Source organism: Notamacropus eugenii, chromosome 6 (assembly GCF_028372415.1).
Source record: "Notamacropus eugenii isolate mMacEug1 chromosome 6, mMacEug1.pri_v2, whole genome shotgun sequence".
Classification (NCBI taxonomy): Eukaryota; Metazoa; Chordata; class Mammalia; order Diprotodontia; family Macropodidae; genus Notamacropus; species Notamacropus eugenii.
The window spans coordinates 198510222-198530730 of record NC_092877.1 but is presented as its reverse complement, the minus strand read 5'-3'; the positions used below and the strand labels follow the sequence as shown (position 1 = coordinate 198530730).

The 20509-nt window shown below is 36.9% G+C and overlaps 1 long non-coding RNA gene and 1 pseudogene across 1 annotated transcript in view; one reads left to right on the top strand and one right to left on the bottom strand.

Moving 5' to 3' along the window:
• The first annotated feature begins 618 nt into the window (after positions 1 to 618).
• Positions 619 to 3126, top strand: LOC140512239 (inhibitor of growth protein 4-like; annotated as a pseudogene).
• Positions 3127 to 7682: 4556 nt separating this feature from the next.
• The window catches only part of LOC140511172 (uncharacterized), a 31851-nt gene continuing 19024 nt past the window's right edge, over positions 7683 to 20509 (bottom strand). The window contains exons 2-3 of the long non-coding RNA XR_011969456.1: positions 12390 to 12453; positions 7683 to 8077 (exon numbers count right to left, since the gene is read on the bottom strand). This is a non-coding gene — a long non-coding RNA (uncharacterized lncRNA). The remainder of the gene's footprint in view (positions 8078 to 12389; positions 12454 to 20509) is intronic.

Sequence of the window (20509 nt, the reverse complement as noted above, 5' to 3'; positions counted from 1 at the left end):
TTTCTTGAAATCTACAGGCTTCAGATAATCTAGCAAGGTTTGGCAGCTTGTCTTAATTTGGCAGCTTGTCTTAATGCTGAAATGTGGGCCAACTTTACTTTAGGCATCACTTACTCTCTGTACATTACCATAACATACTCTGGTGTATTACTTTATTACATATTATCACAATACAGTCTAATATTTTTCATACATATTCACTTTCTATATACACACTTTGAGCTTGTGAGGATTATAGAACCACTAGTCCAATACATTATCTTACTACAGGATCAGTTACTGGAGTGTCAACCTAAAATACAAAGCAAAGAGAGCTAAGAATAAAGTGTGTTTGGAGAAAGGAAGAGTATTTCCCAATGATATACATGCAAGGAGATATATAAGCAGGAAATAGAGGCTGAGATCAGATGAGAATTTAAGGAAATCTAATGTTTCAATAATGTTGATCAAAATTAATGCACAAACTACTATAGTCAGTGAGGTGAATTTAACTCTTTCTGAAGCTTAGGTTTAGGCATGTTATGGTAGTCTCTCCCTTTTTTTCCTCTTTCTAACAAGTTTCAGCTGTGTTTTCCTCCATGAGGGATTTTTTTTAACATTAAAAATACCATCGGAGTTATGGAAGACAGAATAAGGCACATAAAAGCAAATTTGGGACAGGCTGATCATGCCAATGTACAAGTTGCTGACCAAACCAAATATCAAGCAAAGACACACAGAAAGGAAACATGGTGGGATGAAAAAATGTATTGACATTGGAGTCAGAGGACCTGGATGCTTGCTGCCTATACAATCTTGGACAAGTCACTTAATTTTCCTAAGCCTCAGTTTCCTGTTACAAATGAGAGAGCTATATGAGATGACTTTGAGGGCTCTTCTGTCTAGCTTCAGAACTAGGATCCCATGCTTCCCTGAGTGAGAAGTTCTGCTACTTACTACCTGTAGACATTAGTAAATTTCCCTTGACTTTTATTCCCCCCTATGTAGATTAAGGAGAATGGACTAGGTGGCCTTTAAAGTCACTTTCAACTTAAAATCATGTTTCCCAGAGGACATCCCTCCTATTCTGTAATACCTTTTTGAGCTATAATATAAAGCTGAATTGCTTTAAATAGCTTAAGCCAGAGAGATGGCAACATTTGGAAATATTTCAGCATCACTGGATGCTGTAATTACGTAATGAAGATGCTGCTCTGATTTTCCTTGAAAAAGATCTTGAAAACATGCTGAAATCAATTCCCTAAAAGCACCTGGTGAGTTGGAGCCATTAACAGTTCCTTACATCTTTTTATAGCCACAAGATGCATTACTTCTCTGTATGAGGTTTTTACTCACTGCCTATGAAGACCTCTCATGATTATAAGTTGCTGCTTTCATTGAGAAGACCAGGATACACTAATTCACAACTGAACTTCTAACCAAACACATTTTCCCATACATGGCATACTTTTATTCCTACCCCACTGTTAGATTTTATTTTTATGTGTTCCACTTCATTCCATTAACATGGGGATTTTTCACCACCCCATGCTGGTTAGAGGACTAAAGGCTGGATACTACAAAAGTCAGTACATAACATAACCCATAGAGATTGATCCAAAAGAAAGGGAGGGGGCAGGGGTTGAGTAGTACAAGACATTATTTTGTACTTTGAATCTCTTTTCACAATGTTTCTCCTATTTTCCATGTTATACTCAGTCCAAACTAGACTTAAAATTGTTTTGATTGGGGGGGAGAAGGGGAAGAAACTATTAAAATGATGAAACAAATGTTTCATTGCTGAATAAATATAACCTTCAAATTTTGTGATACAGTATAATGTTAATCTCTTCTTAAAAAGTATACATAATGCAGAATGAAAACTTTTAAATGTCAAAAGAATGCCCCCCCCCCCCCGTAAAAGATCAGTAAATTTACAACCGACTCAAAGTCATCAACACAAATTTATAAGAACTGGGTTAGTCTTTCACGTATCTGAAATTTCCAAATAAACACTGATGTTTTAAAAAATAAATTATATAAGCTATTTCCCAACCTGGGTGGGTGATGGTGGAGAGGGATGGCTATTTCTAAATTGCTAGACAGATATACTCAATTATGCTTAGGTTCATAAATTTAGAGATAGAAAGTGCTTCAAAGATCATCTAATCCAACTGTCTCATTTTATAGTGAAAAAAAAAATAAATGTTAAGAGACTTGCCAAAGGTCAAACAAAAGTCATAAATGGTAAAGTCATATCTTGAACCTCTGTCTGATGACTCTAGCATTTTCACTAGTCCCATTATATTATAATTCCTCCAGCGACACATTTAACAGTCTCTCATCCTCTCACCCTGGACTAGACAGAATATTGTGCTTCAAAGTGGTGTTGGGAATGTACTTGGAACATTATCTGGACAAAGAATAGACCCTCCAGTAGCTCCTCCCTCCAGACAGTAACTACAAAAAAGGACTGAAACTCTTTTCCTCATGAATCTGAGACTGTTCCCACCAAAAAGGACCTCGTGCTAGTCAGGTATAGAAAATCTCCCAGAGAAACCTAGATCAGAGTTCATGCAGAACCTAGATCAGAGAACAGAAGACTGAAAGCAGAGATTGACAAGCTAGCCGACAAGTATATGAGCAGCACTCACAACCTCAATTCAGAGGAAAACCTGGCAAGAAATTTGGGGATGACAAGGTGCAGTTCTCCATGCACACATATGAGATGGTGAATAAGCATATTCAAAAACTGGACCTGGATCTAGCCTGCTTTGAGATTGAAAGAGAAACAAATTGAGTCAAGTGACTATGAAAGCTCTTCCATCAAACAAAAAAAAAAGTCTGAGTTCAGAAGAAAACTGCCTGTGCTCATTCCAAGGGTTAGAACTCAGATGAAGAGGCTCCCAAGGCTTCCCATGAGAAGATGAAATTTGTGTACACAAGGCCTGAGTATGGTGTACCCTCAGTGACTTTTGGGAATGTCCAACCTTCAGGAATCCCAATGAACCTGCCTATGGTCTTTGCCACTACTTTTCCTACAGGGATTTGGTTGGCTGTGATATCTCTGATTGTTTCATTGAGTGGTTCCACTTTGCTCATGTCAAATTAACAACCATGCCTCGAGGTAAAATGGTTCTGCCATAGATCTCCCAGGAACAGAAGAATAAATAAACAACGGCCTTGGATGCATCATCACAGTTTCATCTCTTCTCCTCACCTAGGCTGTGGCATGGGGTGGAGATACCTGTGTTGGGGTGCTGGGACTCACAGAGAAGGGAACTTTACAGAGAAGTCATTCCCTTCTCCCTCCTGCCTTCTCTACACACCTACACACTCTTGGTGCTGAGGCTGCATCTGAACTGCAGTGGGACTAGTGGTATATGCCCTCCTTTAGAATATGTCCTTCTCCTACTTGGAGTTGGTGGAGGAGAGGTCATCCCCACTTCACCTTTGCCTCCGTGGTGAAGTTGATGCTATATCTTGGAGAGATAACTTTCTACTTCTCTCACTGTATACAGGGGATGGGGCAGCAGTACAGGGGTACTTCCCTTCCCTCCCATGGTGGGGGTTACGATATGTTTATCTTCCTTCTCCCCCTGGGCTTCATCTTTTGTTAGGGCTCTTTCTGCTATCCTGTGGCAGTTTGCAAGAAATTTGGGGTTGACAAGCTGCATGGCAGGGAAGTTGTTAGGGCTGTGTATTTTGGAGGAGGTAGAAACCTTCTTGTAAGGGAGGAATGGGTGGGAAAATAAAAGTCATGACATGTGAAAAGAAATCAACTTAACAAACACGAATATGTTGAAATACAGAGAATGGAAGAAAAAAAGGATGGTATATGAACCTGGGTATTCTATATACAACTTTTTTAAAAAAAGTATATATTGAATTAAATAAGAGAGTGCCAACAGTGTCCTACTTGTTTACCCTTTATGAAATTCATCCCACTCCTTTCTGTGAATTTTTAAATATTTTCCTGATGCTTTTTTCTTTGATACCATGAACAGATTGCTGGATTTAGGTTCAGGAAGATCTGTGTTAAAATCCTGCCTCAGACATTTACTAGTGGAGTGACTCCAGGGAAATCTTTCTCATACTCAGTTTCTTACTTGTCTCTAAAATGGAAATAATAAAAGGACCTACTCCATAGGGTTATTGGATCCAAGAAGATATCATATGTAAAGGGCTTTGAAAATGTTTAAGGGCCATATAAATACTAACTATTATCAACTCCATCACTAATTCTCTATTCCACCCTCCAACTGACACCCTCTCTCCCCAAAAAGGCTCTTCTTTATAACAGATGAGTACAGTCAATCAAAACAACTTTATATATTGGCCATGTCTGAAAAAGCATGCTCCGATCTGTATCTCCTCCTCTATATCTGTCACCTCTCTATCAGGAGGGAGAATGAGGAATTGGCATCGCCGGTATTCTAGAACCATGACTGTTTGCACTGATCAGAGTTCTTAAGTCTTTCAAAATTATTTTCCTTTACATTACTGAAGTTATTCTATATGTTTTTACCCTGAGTGTTCTCTCCTTACTTTATATCACTTCATGCAAATCTTTCAAGATTTCCCTATCCATTCCTTTCGTTGTTTCTAATGGTATAATCATATTTTATTACATTCATATATCATATTTTATTCAACTATTTCCCATACTAACTGATGGACACCTACCTTATATAATTCCAATCAATTTTCAAGAATCTTTGGACCAATTCAGTTTTAGCACATTAGCCCAAGGGCCCATAGCCCTTCCAAAAATGTTTTTTTTTTTTAATTTATTAATTAGATGAGTATAAAGTATGAAAATCTGTCTATATACTTTAAACATTTATCAGTTGGAGAATGACGTCTGTCTTTATCTGAATACTTGTATCAACTCGCAGTATATCCTAGATGTCAGCCTTTTCTTCAGATGTATTTTCTGCAAAATTTTTTTCACAGTTATTTGTTTCCCTTCCAATTCAAACAACACTGTTTTAATTTATGAAGAAACATTTCATTTTTATGGCATCAAAATTATTCTTTTTGTCTTTTATCATCATCTCCCCATCCCTCAGAGTAGTTATTTGTTAATGGGTTAATGTCAACATGGAATAATGTCTTCAAGGGAGTGCCCTGGGGATCTGTCCTTGTCATTGTCCTATTCAACATTTTCACCAACATCTTGGTTGAAAGCATAAAAAAGAACCTTGTCAAATGTGCAGATGATATGAAGGTAGGGAATATAGCTAGCACATTGGATGACAGACACAGGAAGCAAGAAAAAATGTCTGACAGGCTGGAATTATTGGCTAAAACAAATGTGACTAAATTTGATAAGAATATAGGTAAAATGTATACCTTTGGGTTTAAAATAATCAGCTTAACAAGTATAGAATAGGAAATGTATGCCAAGAATAATGCATATAGAAAATGACATGAGAGTTTTCATTTTTGAGTGGAAGGGGGGAAATCTGATCTTTGATTTGATGAGAAGCATCTCTGTTGAAGGGAAAGAGCAGCTATTCTGGAAAAAGAAGTTTAAACCCTGCCCATACTAATATAGGCAAGTGACTTAGCCACCCTGGTATTCAGTTCTTTCTCTATAAAATAAGAGAGGAGTTAAATTACCTCTGAGGTCCCTTCCATCTCTAGATGAATGTTCCTATTCTCCTTCAGACCCAAGTTAGGTCCCTCCATGAAGAGAGTTTCCAGTGATGTCCATCTCTCTACTGATGTAAGTTATTTTGTTTGCTGTTCATTCATTCAGTTCAGTCCTGTCCAGCTCTTCATGAACCCATTTGGAGTTTTTTGGCCAAGATACTGGTGTGTTTGTCTTTTATTTCTCCTTTGTGTCCCTGCTTTACAAATGAAGAACAGAGGCTAACAGTATTAAGTGACTTTGTTAGGATCACACAGCTAGTAAGTGTTGGAGGCTGGGTTTATACTCCGGTCTTCCTGACTCCAGGTTCACTCTATCTACAGATCCATCTCGGTGACTGTAGGTTATTTAGTGGATTACAAACTTGACATGGTAGCCAAAAGAGTAAATTTAGTCTAAGATAAAGATTATTCAGGGTTGGCATAGAGAAATCTTCCTAATAACTACAAAAAAAAATAGAATTATTTTGCTCACTGTCACAAGACAGTGAGTTCCTTTTCACTTGACATCTCCAAATGGAAGAACATTTGTTGGGGTTGCTATAAAAAGGATTTTTATTCAGGTACAGGTATAATAAATAGTTACTGAGTTCCTTTTTATTTTTGGATTATTTCACTTTATAAATGAAATTTTTTAAGGTCAGTGTTCACTTATGATGATCACAATCCATAGTGAATCATGTAATATCAGCAGTTTTTCTTATACCAACTCATTTCACTAGGATGATTCTGTATATACTGTATATAATATATTCACTGTATGATCCTAGAAAAGTCACCCAACTTTTCCAAGTCTCAGTCTCCTTATCTGTAAAATGAAGGAGTTGGACTAGATGATATCTAAGGTCCTTTCCAAATCTACATTTATGATCCCATGATCATTATGCTTTTAAATCCTCCTCTTCTGTCACTCTATTTCTTATGTTTCTGTTTCTCTTTTTTGTCTTCCTGTCCCTTGAATTCAGTTCAACACAAACACAGAAACACATTATTGCATAAGGAGACAAAATCATGATTTCTCCCCTTTCATCATTCTACATGTGATTTACCAACAACCAGGATGACTCTGCTATCAATTCCACACTATTAATGACTTCACTATTAATTAAGCTCTGCTTTCTTACAATGTCACACAGTGAATAAATTAATATCATAAGACAAACCATATACTTACATAAATAGATACTATCTGATTTCACTGGGTAATATGCCTGTCCCACATACATAAGAAGAAAATCAGCACAGTCCTTGAATATAGGTTCCAAGAATTTGCAATCAAATAGAGCGATAAGACTTGTACATAGGTAACTATAAAACAAATTAGAATATGATTAAGTCTACCAAGAAGTCAAATAGAAATGGATAAGAAGCTGGGAAGGGAGAAACATTTCTACCAACAGAGTACAAGAGAAGCTTCATGAAAAAAAGAACTATCTGAACTAGGTCATATAGGGGGAGAAAGAAAAGATTTCAACAGGTGGACATTGCTATCACAGAGGACAGCTTAAAAAAAGACATTGAAATCAAGTGTATTAGATTCAGTTAGGCCATCAGGGTTCTACTTCTCCCATTAATCAGCTGTGTGACAAACCAAATCATCCTATACTTTGTTCTCTCTGTCTCTATCTGTCTCTCCCTTTGTCTCTCTCTTTGTCTCTGTCTCTGTCTCTCTCTTTCTCTCTCTCTCCTCCTCATATTTTCCCTCTATTTTCTCTCTCTATTTCTTTTCATTTCCCTATCACTCTTTCCTCACCCCATTACTGTTACTGACCATGCCTTCTGTGGTGCTATCAAGTCACTGATTTTCCCTTTTCTTCCTCTCTTTCTTCTCCCTTTAGGACTTTTTCCATGCCTCTTTTTCACTTCAAAATTTTCTGTCCTTTTTAAAGTTATTTTTAATATGCTGTTGTTCAAATGTGATTTCTCCCTCATAGATTAGTAGTTTTTCCTTGACAGAAAAAAAAATTATCCTGCCTTGTCTTAAGTTGAATAGGAAAAATAATAGGAATATTCAGGATGTGCATTCCCTAGGAAGAATAGAAAATGAATCTTTGACAATTGTTTATTAGCAGTTTTAAAGACATAAACAGTTGTGAGTGACAGACATCTGTCACTAAACTTGTCCCAGTTCATGGCGGAGAGCTGCAAACTCTGACACCTAGTGACAGGTATTATATTCCTATGTAGCCAGTCTCTTGTCTCACTGAATGCTAGTTGAATCCTCTTGGATGTAGGCCCTTTCAGATATAATTTGAAAAGAGCTTCATCTGCAAGGTAGAGTGTTCCTACATGCATGGGGAACCATATTCAGTTCCTTCCCAGTAAGGAAAAGGAAGGCTTTTGTCTGAAGACAGGCAACCATGGTGGCAGGTGGAAGTCACAGCAGCATTTCTCGTCTGGGTCCTGGGACCTGATACCTTTGGATTCTGTGATCTTCTGACTTCTGTGAAACAGCAGAAAGCAATTATGAATGTAAGAGATCACGATTGGCCACGTACACTATACAACCTACTGCCATTAACAGTGGGGATTAGGAGAAGAGTCATCAGAACTGCGATTAATTCACATGTAGTCAAATGAAGGAGAAACAATGATGGCCAACATGTTGGGAATTACCTCTTTGTGCCATTTAATGATATTTTGCCTGCAACCTTTCCTTGTAGATTATACTCACTTTAATAAAATGTGACTTCAACATCTGATTCAGCGTAAATGTCACCCAAATTCACTGCAACAATAAGAAAGCCAAAACCTATTACCTCCTAATATTTTAAATATAAATGTGAAGCTTTCTCAGGAAAGGCCAGGATCCTGGGACATTTGCCACAGACACACAGCCAAACAAAGGAATTCTGAGAAATGGAGCCATTATTTCCACTTAGAGCTGGGCTGTATGTCTGGACAAGTAATTGGATATTTAAATGTCAAATAACATGAAACCAGGTCTGCATGCATGTATTCTCATATGCAAAACTCAAGACCTTTGTGTGACACATCAACGTACACGCTGGAGGCTGGACAGCTAAATTCCACATTTGTGGAAAAAAACGAAACTGCTGGGTTCTTATTTTCCTGAATTCTAGGGAATGTTTCAGTCTCTGCTTTACAGTTTATTAAAACATCCTTGAGTAGAAGAAATGTTTGGATTACAAGCAGCATAGCATTCCCTGTCAATGTCATTTCAGTCCTGTAATGATTTTCCTCATTTTGCATTCTCTCTCAATGAATGACTTATTATGCCTAAAAAGTAAGTCCTGGAAGCCAGGCAAATAGCTCTTAAACCTTCTGAGGTTTTTCTGTCATTAAAAGGAATTTCAGACATGAAGAAATAAGCTAACAAAAAAAAATATCTACATAAGCCCTGTTTTTCAGGCAGCAAGAAGAGCTGCATTCTGTAGCTTATTCTGCTTCTGCTACTTTGAACCCTACCAGGAGCAAAAATTGATCCTTAGCCTATCAGGCGTTTCTTCTCCCATTGACACCATTAGTCAAAGGAGTTCAGCTGGTCTTTCATAGCCAGAGGATTCTCAGCAGACTTTACAAATCATTTCATTCTTCCTCTAGGAAGTACCTGTATACTTTGTTTGGGGCTTTTGCAGTCAGGAAGTGTTTCTTTTCAGAAATGAAATGTGCAAAGTTATTCTCGTCATAATCCCTTCTCCCTCACATTCTTCTCTCTAACTTTCCTTCTCCCTCCCTCTATCTTTTCTCTAATCTGCATTTTTCCTAACACCCTCTCTCCTCTAGCTTGCATTTTCCCTCACTTTCTTTTCCTAATTTGTCCTCTCCTTCTTTCTCTTATATACTCTCCCCTTCTTTCCTCCAGATCTCAGTGTCATATTCTCTGTGTGTTTCTTTTTGTCTCTCATTACTTCTGTTTGTCTCTTTCTGTGTCTGTCTCATTCCTTCTTTATCTTTCTATATCTCATCTATCTCTGTCTTAGTCTCTGTCTCTCTATCGCTCCCTTTCTACATCTCGATCTCTCTCCCTGTCTGTCCTTCTCTGTGTATCTCTATGTCTCTCCTATTCTACATCTGTCTCTATCCCTGTTTCTCTGTCTCTCCTTTTCTCTGTCTCTATCTGTCTCTCTGTCTGTGTCTCCCTCAATCTCTATTTCTCTCTCCTCTCTCACTCTCCCTTCTGCCTCACTCCTCCTCTTTTTACAATGCAGCTCAAGTATCTTTACCTTTCATGATCAGTTCTACACAGCAGGAAAATAAAATAAAGCATTTCTTTTTAAATGCTGTGTATTCCTCTGAATTTTATAGTTAAGATCCATAAAATCAAGGCTCCTCAAGAGACCAAACTCCTTCTCCCTTATTAACATTCTTGCCACAATTATTATTTGAAGCAGCTCCTCTTCCTCACTATTGCCATTCCCAAAAGGATTGACAAAACATTCACTTGTCTGTTAGACTCTCTACAAGGAAATTTAATTGACTCAGTCCCTGACCTGAGCCCAGTTTTAACCCGAGATCTTTCTTAGATCTGCACTTGCATAGAACAGTTGTTTGTCATGGGGTACAACCAGTATGGGATGATAAGTAATTTTTCCCCATAGAGTTCCAAAAGACAACAAAATAGCAACGATGGAAATGCAATTATATACACACAAAGAGTTCTGTGATAACAGTCAAAGCCTCCAAGAATATTCATCTAAATTTTCTTCTGCTCTGAGGGAGTTTCTCAAAAAAAGTTTGATTTCCCCTCCCACCCCATTTTCATAGTTATCTCAAAAGGAAGATACAACTTATTTAATCCAGATACTTATTTAAGTGATTGTGCTATTAATGTATTTTTGTTTAATGGGAAGATCATTCCCATCCACTAATAGGTCCGTATGACCTGCTTGAGTCACATGGGAAGCCTGCATCACATGAGTCTGTGGTGGGAGGAACTTGCCAAATGGGTAGAGCATGAAGGGGTAGAGTAGGAATGGTGAAGCAGAGCTGAGAGGAAGTTGGACACAGCAGTTAGAGCTGAGTGAGAGAGAGAGGAAGCAGGCAGCAAGCTGTGAGTGTTTGTGGGAGGGCTCTAGCAGGGGGAAGGCTTGGATAGTGGTGCCCCAGGCACTGTTATAGTGTATAAATTTCTTTGTTGCTGTGATAGATTTGGATTTCTGTTATTGGGATTTCACTTTCTGGTATTTAGATAAACATTCCAGTTCTGTCTTCGATGTAGAAAATCTGTTATATTTTGAGATTCAGAATTACACTGGCATATGCATAGCCTCTGTAGGTTCTGTGAATATCATGTTGTCACTACAGTTGTTACTCTATTTTCCCTTTGAGATGGGCATTTCTTTTAATATTAGTCATTTTCAATTTTTCTCTAGAACAAGTGTGGAAATCAGACCAATCTTAGATAATATGTTAAAGTGGAAAGGAGTTAAGGCTTCATTGGTAGCATTCTTCTGTCATGGAGGTGATTCTGGGCTCCTTTTATAAAACATGGAAATAAAAGAAAAATGTCTGGCAGGTAGGCCAAGTGGCAAGTGGTTTAAATATAGGCTGAGATAAGACCATTTTATCTATTATCTCAAAATTAGCTTAACTGAGTTTGTGACAGCTCATCAGCAGATTGGCCCTTAAGATGATGAAATTTCTAGCAAATAATTAACAAACCAATTTTTTTAATGTGCCAGGCACTGTGCTAAATGCTGGTGGTACAAAGAGCTTACATTCTAACAGAAGTGAAGATAACATGCACACATGTAGTTATATACAGAATACATACAAAGCAAATGCAAGAGAAGTATAGCAAGCAAGGCACTAGTAACTGCAAAGGGGGCTGGTAGAAATTTTCTGCATGGAGAGCCACTTGAACTGAGTCTTGAGGGAACCTGGGATTCCCAGAGTTAGAAGGATGCTGCTCTAGGCATAGAGAACAGCTAATATAAAGGTGAAGGAGATAAAAATGCAAATAAGTCAGGATGACTAAAGATAAAATTGTTTATAAAGGAATAATGCATAAAACTAGATATAAGTAGCGTTCAGGTGGTCCAAGCCACTAGAATTTGTCAAGGAGCAAAGTGCTATGGTCAGGCTTAAACTTCAGAAAATCAAGTTGGCAATTCGAGGGGGGGAGGGTTTGAATTGGGCAGAGATTTAATGTATGGAGATCAATTAGATGCTGAACCAGAGTAGTGGCTGCATGAATGGAGAGAAGAGTATACACATGAGTGATGTAGAGACAAAAATGAAAAAAAAAATATTTCCACTCAGTATTTATGACAAGTTCCAGCAGAATTCATTTCTTCTCCTACATCCTATATGTAACGACATGCAGAAGCACCAGCAAAACTTGTTGTCCTGCCCTCAGCTTCTGTTCTGTACTTTAGAATTCTTGCATGGTGAGGATCATAGAATCACATATCATGAGCTGGATATAGCCTTAGACATCATTTAGCTCAACTCCTTCTTCTTAAATAGGAGGGAACTGAGATGCAGAGAGATTTAACTCAGTCACTGTAACATTAGCTTCACAATGGAACCAGAAATAGGCTATGGTAAATAGTAACAAAAGGACATAATAGCCTAATGCTTCCATGAAGGATGAGGAGGCCCTCCTACATTGTCTCTAGGATAAAAGTACCATAAACACACATACACACAGACATGCACATGCATGCATGTACACATGCTCATGTGGACCTCGCTAAGGTTGGATATATGAAACATCATTTTTTTCCTTTGTTGATATTTTCAACATATAATCACAGTTTGGGAAAGATAGTGAAATTGTCTAGTCTTACCTTCTGGCTTGGGCAGACTATTTCTCATCTGAAAGATCTTCAGGGATCCAGAATCTAATAGAAACTAATGACAGAAGCATTTTAAAGGGTAGTTGGAATTATCAATGAAACTTGAAATATTATTCTTTATATTGATCATATCAGTGAGGAGACTATCCATCTTATACTGAACTAGTTACTTTAAACATTAAAGTCTCTATTCATAGGATGAGAGAATCTTAAAGAACAAATGGACCCTAAAGGATATGTAATAGAATCCCCCCGTTCATCTATCAACCAAAAATCTTTTGCTGCTACAACTTATCTGAAAAAAAAATCATTTTTTTAAAACACATCCAGGTCAGACTCATTCTTTTACAAAGCAACCATGCCATTACTGAAGTTCTAATTAAGAGATAATTAATGCTTATTGAATTGATTTTCCTTTGTAAATTGTGATTCCTGGAACTGATCATGCTCAGAATAAGGCACAGTGATTTAACACGTTCTTTGATCTAAATACTATATTTCTATTATGTAGCCTAACATCTAATTTATTTCTTTATAGATATATCACATTATTGGATCATTTTGAGTTTGTGGTCAACCATGTTCCTTATAGGGTATTGGATACCTATACCTAGGACAGCTAGGTAGTATAGTGGATGATGTGCCAAGCTTGGAGGCAGGAAGACTCAGGAAAATGAGTTCAAATCTGTCTTCAGACACTTACAAGCTGTGTGACTCTGGGTAAATTGGTTAATCCCACTTGCCTCAGTTTTCTTATCTGTAAAATAAACTGGAGAAGGAAATGGCAGACTCCACTATCTTTGCCAAATGAGGTCATGAAGAGTAAACCACAATTGAAAACAACTGAACAACAACAAATACCCCCTATGTCTTTTTCTATGAACTATCATTTTCTAGTTTACTATCATCTTGTAGATGCACAGAGGAAACTAGTGGCATTGTGGTAGATGGAGTGCAGGACTTTGAGTCAGGAAGACGTTAATTCAAATCTTTCTTCAGACATGCACTAGCTGTGTGATCCTGGACAAGAAAGCCTTCCCAGAGAAGGTAGAATTTTAACTTGGTACTGCAGGAAATCAAGAGAGCATTTCAACCAGGGGGAGGCATCCAATGAAAAATTCTCAGCCAGGCCATGGAGTCATTTAACCATTCTCAATCTCAGTTTCCTTAATGTAAAATGGGAATATTAGTAGCATCTAATTCACAGAGTTCTTGTGAAGATCAAAGGAGATAATATATGTAAAAAACTTAACAAACTTTGAAGTACTATATCTTCATGGGTTACTATAATGACTAAGTAATGGCCAACCTATTGTGAAAAAAGGAGGAGAACCAGACAAACATGTAGAGATGAGATCTTTAGCACTAGTATGTAGAAATGTTAAATGGAATTGAAAACAGTTTCCAGCAATTTGGATGATCCCCTTTGGTGAATTTATTGGATCACATGAACAAGAGTTTCACAAAATGGTGAGCTGACATTACTCTTGTACAAGGAGTGTACACACTTAAAAGATCATAGATGCAGTGTTGCATTAAATCGCATATTTAATTGCTATTTGGCCCCATCATTCCTTCCAGTTGAGATAATTTTATATCTTAGTTCCTTCTTTCATCAGAATAACTGTCACTCCCAGTTTTATGTCATCCACAAAATTGATAAGCATGCCATTTCTCAGTATCCCAGTCACTGAAAGAAATGCTGACTAGGACAGGGATGATGATACAGTACTGTGGCACCATAGAAGACTTCTCACTAGTATGACACTGATCTATTGATCAACAATCTTTGGACATAGTTGTTCAGTCTGCTACAAATTGAACTATATCATCATCTAACTATTATTTCTTTATAGGGTCCATCTGAATATCATAAAACATGATACATCACTTGATGAAATATAGATGCACTTTGTCTATAGCCTTTCCTTTTTCTATTGATCTAGTGTACTTAAGAAATGGGTATAGAGATAGATCTATAGGTGTTGCTGAGCTTCCTGAATCAATTGGTGAGAAAGATGGAAGTTGTATTTGTGTCTCCCATGATGGCTACAAGTCAGAACTCACAAAAAATGACAGAAGGTGAAAGGTGTTGGGGGAAAAGTTTCTTATCCTCACTCCCTTTCCCTTCCCTTGCCTTGCTTTGCCTTCTGTCCTTCCTTCCTCTCTTTCTTCCCTCACTCAGAATATCAGAATTAAGTGACTTGCCCAGGTCCTCTACCTCCATATCCATTGTTCTTTCCTCTGCACTGCACTGAATATCAGATAATGATGTCCATAAGATGGAACTAAGTATTCCAAGCAAGGGTAATCTTAAGCAAAATAATGATATTCTACTATAAATATCGCTCGACCAGGAGTCAAGAAATAGAGTTAAATCGTGACTTGGGAATCTCTTGGTTTTGTGACCATGGGCATGTTATTTCACCTTGTATTCTTTATTATTATTACTGTTACCTCATCTCAAAAATGATGATTTAAATATACCAACTACCTCACAAGGGCTCTGAAAGGAGCTATGTGCTTTAAAAAATGTGAGTAATTATGACCGAGCACAATAGGGACAGAGATATAGGGCAAGAAATTAGAACTTGTTTTAGGAAGATGTGGAAAGCCTAACGAGTCCAGAAAGAGCACTAAGTGGTGAGAATATGATAACATAAATATGGTGGAACTCACACATAGAAAACAATGGGTACCGGTTTAGGGAGGTTTTTTTTTCTTTTTTAATACTTGGATACTTGAATCATCCCTAAGTTTACCAATGGAGGGACTTTCTCCACTAGGGACTATCATAACTGCTTCCATGACATCTTATCCTGCATATTCTTGTCTGTTTTTCTTTAGGTCCTTAATAGGTGTTCTACCCAATGTATTATTCACAGAGGTTGATCTTTTGTTCCTTTAATATTTCATAGGTACCACTTGGACCATCCCTCTGTTATCTCTTATTTTGCCTAAATGACTAATCCATTTCCATTTTTAGTGAAAAACATTCTTGGTGAAACCTTTCATACAACATCTCTCCTGCAAAATATTGCTAGTAATATGATACAATCTACTTACTCCTAACATGGGTCTTCTCATTGCTTTTTGAGTTACCTGCCCCTTTGATGACCATTTTCATGATGTACAACCACATGGTGCTGTTAAATGGATGGATACTCTCTCCACAGAACTTAAAGCTTTCCTGCAAACAGTTTAGGAACTGTGCTGTCAGACTTTATTTAGGCCTGTGGATGACTCTATGGATGACAAATGCACAAGCTCTCACCATCAGGACTGTACTCAGATTTTGCAAGGACCATGGGATCTGATGCTCTGGGATAATCTTAAAAATCTGGAAGAATATTTATGTCAAAAGTTGGGTTTTTGCAGTAGGGGTTAGTGAACACGCTTGTAAGATTACCTAAACACCATTATCTTAATTCAGTTCTAGGTCCAGTTAGTCATCCATCTGCAGCACCTGCTTACATATAAACATATACACAAACACATATATCAATCTGTGCATATGTATGTCTATATGTATATATATGTATACACACACACATATATATATACATAAACACATACCTAGATACCTATCAATATGTATGTACATATGGATATGTACGTGCATGTACATACACACACACACATACATATTGATATTGTTGAATTTAGAGGAGCTTTTGAGATCTGACATCATCAAACAATCCAGAACTCCAAACTAACAAGCCTAAGTCTTAGGTCGCATATTAAAATCAGTTCCATTATGATCATTTTTCAGATAAGCTTGTCTTCTTTTCATATTTTTCCCCCACAGGTTTTGAACTATTATATTGATTATACATACATTTACATTTGCATGTAGCTATGCTTAGCAATTATCAAAAATCCAATTGTCAGATTTATCATTTTTCTTTGAGTTTGCTCTTTGTCAGAGTCTGGGGATTGTATCTCTAATATCTGTCCAAAATTACTGCTTTTAACATGTGCTTCCCTCATACACACCCACTGCCTAACCTCCAAAGAGCCATGCTTTCATTTTTTTTTTTCAAACCTGTCAAAACCATTTCCAAATCTCCCCATTAGACTATCTGACTATGCAAAGGTATCTTTTTGTGCTAGTTCCTCCCAACAGTAGCAAGTCAGGCTGGGTATTTCACCACACAGTTCTAATTATGTGTATTCACCATGGTTTATGAGTACTTTGGGGAATACGTTTACTTATAATATTTCAGGGCTTTAGAAAAGCTTTATTGACCCTGGCTGTTTGTCATTTTTTATAACTGTTTCTCTTCGGAAACACTGTGCGTACCTAATGCTGGTTTGAATTGCTTGCTAAAAATTGTTGTCAAGAAAGAAATGAGTATTCATAATAGATTAAAATTTTATTGCAGAAAACAGCCATATAAAAATTAGGCTTCTGTCTTTTTTACTCTTAAGGGGTTATTAAAGTGAGGCTTCTAGCTATTTAATTTAATTTGTGAAAGCATTGGCCAGACTGGCTCAGAGTCCTTAAGCAGTTATCTAATTCTGGCTTTTTCATAAATGCCTATCTGCTCATACTGACTACAGATAAAACCCTGTTTCAAAGGATATCTGACTGCTTTTTAAGATCTGTTTTTTTTTAATTTCCTTTTTTAAAACAAGTATTTATCCAAATTTTACTTGTGGACATATGGATTTTGATGACATTCTTAAAGAGATAAATTTTCCCAACTCATGGAAGATATTCCAAGAATATCTCTGAGTATCAAAGTTTTATAATTATGTTTACATATGTTAAAATTCATTTTTCCGTATCATACATTTACACCATAAAAAAAAACTGGTATGTTCCATCAATCAACAAGTATGCACCTGCTTATGACCTTCATTTTCTCTTTTTCTCCATCATGTCAGTTTGGGAGTGCTGATTCTGCAAAGGTATGTTATGTTGATCTGTCATTATCCTCCTCTCAATTAGAATAATTTAGAGGAGTCTCCCAAAGCCTCCCCTTTTACAAAGGAGAACATTTACTATAACTTGCCTCTTGCATCAGCTTCTTTTGAACAAAATGCTTTAAATTAACTACAGTCAATATTATAAAATTATCATTTTTAGGAAAAAGTAAATAATATTAGGAATTCCCATTTACATTTCCCTAACACCCTACTAAATATTATTTTTTTCCGAAATCAAGTGAAACAAGTTGAGAAAAATTTCTGAAGAACAGTTTTCAGAGTCACTACTCAGTAGAGAAATTAACTGCCACGTAAAGCTATTCAGACAGAAGTCATAATACTTCAGTGGCTGATTACTATACGGGATGTATTTATATAAGGTAGAAATGAAGCTTGTTAGGGTTTTCTTAAGAACCAAATTATAAGTAAATATTTTTCATAATGAAATTAAGTTTTCTGTTTATAGAGAATATTAACTCTTCCTCCAGTAGAATATAAACTTTGAAGGCAAGGGCTTAACACCTTAGTAGATACATAATAAATAAATGCTCATTGCATTTAATTGAAAGGGGGAAATGAGTTTTTAATATAGCCAAATGAGGTTTTTTCAAATCTTTCCGTATTTTCAATATTTTATACAGGTTTCTTGTCTAGAAACTACTAATCAAAGATGCCATCTTACCTGGAGGATTGATCTTAAGCTTTACTAAACATGAAACATCATGGCTTGTGAATTCATACAGATAATATCACAATGGCTTTCTATGACCATAGTTTTGCAATACTTGGCATGTTGGTAGGTTCTGAAGCAATTTTTCATATTATCTTTGCAATTTTTAATAGTTTTTGTGACATTATAGTAGCCATTATTTAGATTTTTTTTTCCATTTGGAGCAGCAATAATCTAGAGTCCTTAAATATTAAATGTTTGAAACAAGTGTTGAGAGGAAATTGCCATGAAATGGACACACAAATGTACTGTTGGAGAGGCTGAGACTTGGCCCAGTCATTCTGGATATCGATATGGAATTATGCAAGTAAAGATACAAATAACTGTCCCAATCTTTTTGGTTATTGATCTTGTTGGGCATATACCCTAAGGAAGTCAAAGTCAGAAAAGTACGATATGTACTAAATATTCATAATAGTGCATTTTCCGTTAGGGAAAAAAAAAACAACAATGAGGGGGGAATCCTTACTGATGGAAAAACTGCAAAAAAGGCACATGAATATAATGACATGTTATTTAGAATGACAAATATGAAGAAATCTATGGAAATGATAAGCAGTATTAAAATACCAATATACATATGTGTATTCTCACATAAATGAAAAGGTAACTAATAGGAAATTAAACTCCAGGTAATTAAAAACATAGTTGTGATAATTCCAGAAAAAAGATAATGAAATAGATTCCTTTCTTATTGTAGATAGCAGGGAGACAATAAGGGTTTCATGGGTTACTTCCACAATCCACTGCCTCCACTCCTATGTATATGCTGTTGAATAAAGGTCAAGAAAATAATAAATCCATACTCATTTGGTCCACTACAAATTTATACATAACAAAAAATTATAAATATTTATATTTTATATGACTTCAACTGAGCCCTCACTGCTGTAGTACAATACTTTTAAATCTCCCAAATTAATTTATTTTACTTAATCTCAGTGATTCTTCTAAATCTTTTCACTACTCTTCATACCTCTCACAGCTCCTTCTATTTCATGCTATAAATTAAGAATTTTACCTCATTATTTACTTTTAAAATTGAGGCCAATCTCCAAGAATTCCATCTCCTTCCTTTCTGCTCATCTTATATTATCTATGTACCTTCTGCTATTATTTTCACCTTCACCACTATCTCACATGAATAAGTCACTTTTCTTGCTAAGGCCAAACTTACTAAACTCTTGTGCTGCCACTGAGGATCAAACTGAAACTGGCCAGTTGGGCAACATGGCCTCCCTTCCTCCTTTCCTTCCTTCCTTTCTTTCTTTCCCTACTACCTTGAGGTGCTCTGCCCAAAAGGTTGTTGTGTTTGTCCTTTGTTTTTGAAGAGGACCATGACATAAGGGAAGTGATGACATCACTTGCAGCTGACTGATGTGAGTGAGGAAGGACTTTGCAGGGTCACTAGCCTCACTTCCTCCTCCTGAGCCATCTGGTTCCAGTGACCAAATATTTATCAGCGTGACTGGAGATGGTTCCGGATGCAATGGGAGAGAGACCCTTGCCTTTTAGACTAAGGCCTTTTCAGGAACTCACTTAAACTGAGGTAATCCCATTTGGGGAATAGGCCTCACCTCTTTAAGAAATGAGTTAAGGGTTGGCACCTTTAATGAAAAAGAAAACAAAACAAAACAAGTAAATAAAGCTGGGAGGGAAAGACCCTCAGGGTTGCTGTTCCAAAAAGAAACAGTTACACGGACATTCACTCTAAATTCACTCAAAGACAGGAGGCCCAAAAATGAAGTCATTAAGGGCAAATGTATGAACTTCAGAGTGAACTGGAAGGAAGGAAGTAAGGAAGAAAGGAAGGAAGGAAAGAATGAAGGAAGGAAGGAAGGAAGGAAGGAAGGAAGGAAGGAAGGAAGGAAGGAAGGAAGGAAGGAAGGAAGGAAAAGAAGGAATCTAAGCAGTAAACCCCAAGTTAACTGGAAATGTGCCTCCCTTTGGAGAGGAGGAGGAGAGGGAAAGGGAGAGGGAGAACTGAGTTACCCAATTAGCTGGGTCCCCATTCAGACAGCTTAGTCTAGTCACAGATTCTATTTGTCCCTCATATTTTTAATAATCATTTTATTTGTTTACAGTTTTCTACAATCACTTCCATATATCTTAGATTTTTCCTCCTCCCTCCCCTTCATGGCCCCCTCCCTAACCTCTCCCTCCTGGAGATGGCATGCAATCTTATATAGGTTCAAAACATATATTCTTATTAAATACATTTTCACCATAGTCATGTTGCATAGAAGAATTAAAAATGAATGAGAGAAACCATAAAATAAAACAAAACATAACACAAGAGAAAATGGTCTACTTCATTATGTGATTCAATTGCATGGTTCTTTCTCTGGATATGGAAAGAATTTTGCCTCAAGAGTCCATTGGGAATTTTTAGTTCCTTGCATTGCTGGGAAGGAGGAAGTGTACCAGAAGAATTCCTCACCCATTGTGG